The following is a 3,340-nucleotide window of genomic DNA, read 5'->3' on the forward strand; positions in this document are numbered from 1 at the left end:
GGTTTGTTAAAACACATGACTATCTAAAAATATGATTTTGAATAAAGAGTTTTTGTCCATAGCTGGTTTCCTCAAGTCACATGAGGGAACAGTGACAAGGGTCTTTGTCCACCAATACAAAGGAACTGTTGTATCTTCGGAGAGCGAGCTGATGACTGGACAGTAGTCACAGGACCCATGGAGTCATGTGCCTTATAATGAATATGACGAAGATTTCTCAATTCGGACTATAAAAGAGACTGAGACGAAATCAAAAATTGCTCTTCCTTGCATTCAACAATCCAGAACCCCTGCAATCTGGACAGCAAGAAGCCGTTAAACCTAGCTAGCATTTCTCTGTTAGTTTAGTACTCTATGGTAATCTGTAACAAGTGTTCTTTTCAGTTTTGATTCTTTTTAATAAATATTGTTCAACATTTATTCTAAATCATCTTGTCTGGACCTTGGATTCTTGAGTACTTGCCTCCTTCTTTCCTCTGGATCAGAGAGATCCTGACTGAAACACACGACAGGAGGGTAAGCATTATTTCTGATATATGAATAATCAGTGTATGCTTTTGAGTGATTGATTGCCTAGCCAAAGAGGCGGCCTACAATAGGGTTATTGTTGTAGAGCGAACATGGTTGAAGAGTACCTAAAAAGGTAGATTTATACTACGAAGGGTAAATTTATTATATTAATAATCCATATTATCTTTATAATAAAATACGAATTTGTAGAGACTATTCACCTAACTCTTAATAGCATGACTAAAGGTTAGGCTCTTTAGTTACCGCGGAATTATTTATATATCCAGGTAGGACGTAAAATAATTTGGAACGGTATTAATCATGATATGATCGAGATATGGTCATAAACTATTACATGGGGGCTCGTCGGTCTTTAGTATAATAAAACCCGGAGCAGAACTAGATATTAAATTAATCACCTGAGTGACCCAGAAGAAAATTCGCAAATAAAATAGAGGACGCTCTATTAAAAAGAAGAAGCGAAACCGCGCGGCAGAACCAGTGAGTATCTGTAAAATATAGAGAGAATTCCTTAAATAAAGGGAAACAGTTTTCCTAGTCTGCATTTCCAATAAAAAATAAAATTAAAGAACAAAGACCCAAATGACTAAAAAATGGCTCAACTACCAAATGATTTAAATGTATGTCCAGCTCCTCAACAAGCATCCGTATACCAAATCACTATAACTAAACGTGATAATTTCCAAAGGCAAAAAGCTGTTAAAGAAAAAAATGAAGAATGGTATATAGGAGACTATGAGATAAATAATGGACAGGAATTCATCTGCACTTCAGCAGCAGATGTGAGGGCTATAATTGAAAGAATTAATGGCACTAGGTTGAAAGGAGACAAAATTAAAGTTTATTTTGATCTTGGTTTGGAAGTAACATATAAGCCAACCACAGACCCCAGTATAGAGGTATACTATGGTAAGACAAGAGTGATGTATGATGGTACAGTGATGCCTCAGAGAAAGCGCAGGGATTCTCATGATACAGAAATTTATTTTTCTGATGTAGAAAAACCTGGCCCTAGCGCCCAAAAAAGATTGGACTTTCAGGAACCTAGTCCTGGCCTTCAATACATACCGTTGGCAAATGAATTAGTTCATACTTTAAATAGTATGAATAAAACTGTCCACATTAAAAATAGAGGTGGGGATACAACCACCGAGGGTGAAGAAACTGAGTGGGATGGTGAAGAAAGTGTAGTGTATCAGTGGGATGAACCGATTCCACAAAGAAGTAGAGTTAATCTAAAAAATTCTAGACCATTGTCTCGAGAGAGAAAGAGTAGTAGTTATGCTCGGGAACATATAGATCTAGCAGGAAGAAAAACTCTAACGAAACCAGGGCATAATCTGAAAGAAAAAATCAAAAGAGAAGAGCCCGAATACATGCAGAGAATCTTCTTAGCTGCGACAGGCCCAACATCTGATGAAATTTTGGATATGCCTGACACAAGCATAAAAGCTAAGCAGGATATGATTGCAGAACAAAAAGACTCTTGTCAAAAAGCTCTGTCTTTATTACTCCGCTTGACCCTGTCAGAGAACAGAGGAAGAAGTGGAAGAGACCCCATTATGGGTGATATATTTGAACTCAGAAGAGAAGTTTTAAATGAATCAAAAAACCCTATATATTATAGGAGAACATTACCTGAAATTTCAACTAGGAATAAAATAACAGGAGATGATAACCTATACTATGAGGAAGTAAAGGAAAAGCATAGGCCCAGAGGGGGTCTAGGCATAGATTTAGCCGAGATAGCAGCCTCCTCTGTGATGAAAATAAAACAAGAAGAAAGAAGCCCTCAGATGAGGGGGGCTTATAGAGAACAATGTGACTATTATGACGAATCTGTGTCCAGTGAGTCTGTTTGCTTGGAAGATGATTATGATCAGAGGCATGACAGCAGAAATAGGGCCAGAACTAAACATACAATAACAGCCACGGAAATAGGGATGTTCAATGGAATGAAACTAGATCCAAAAGATAACATGAGAAGTTGTCAAAAGATAGTGGACCTAGGCAAGAGGCTTAATATTCATGATGAGGATATAGAGCTGATGATTAATCAGCTATTGAGTTTAAATATAAGAATTAACGATGTTTCCTTACACAAGAGAAACATTTCAGGGGAAACTAAAAAAGAAACGTATGACAAAAGACTGAGAGAAATAAAAAGTACAGGACTTTTACTATTCTGCAAAAATAGAGCTCATGATGGAAAGGACCCAGCGCAAACTGTTGAAGAGTTAATGCAGTTTGAAAAAGATCTTCCAGGTCTCCAACACTTGAAATTTTGTGGACATGAGACTAAATGGGAGGAATTACAGACTTTTGCGGTAAGGTATGATAGGAGGTCCAAACATGAGGCAGAGAAAAAAGGTAATCAAGATTCTAATTACCAAGGAGAAAGTAAACAGCAAGGTCTGAGACGGTCTGAGAGGCTCAAAGCCCAAGGCCATTATGCTCAACAAGGGCCTAAATATGTAGCACAGCCCAAAAGTTACAGGGAACAAAAGGACCAGTTCAGACCTAATGACTTCCAGAGAAGAGGCAGATCTCAGAGCAGAGGAGTGCAGAGAAAGCCTAACTTAGAACAAAGGCCACCATTCGTTAAGAATGCCAGTAAGCAAACTAACTCCACATATGTCTCCAAAGAAGAATGGGACAGGTTGACTCCAGAACAACAAAACAAAATCAGAGAACAGAGAGCCAAACAAAAAGCAACTGTAGAAAAATCATACAGTACTGGACAATCTAAACCTAAATATGTGAGAAACAACAAGCTTGAAAAAGCACAAAAATAGGACTTCCCTGAAGG

Source organism: Rutilus rutilus, assembly GCF_951802725.1.
Source record: "Rutilus rutilus genome assembly, chromosome: 4".
NCBI lineage: Eukaryota > Metazoa > Chordata > Actinopteri > Cypriniformes > Leuciscidae > Rutilus > Rutilus rutilus.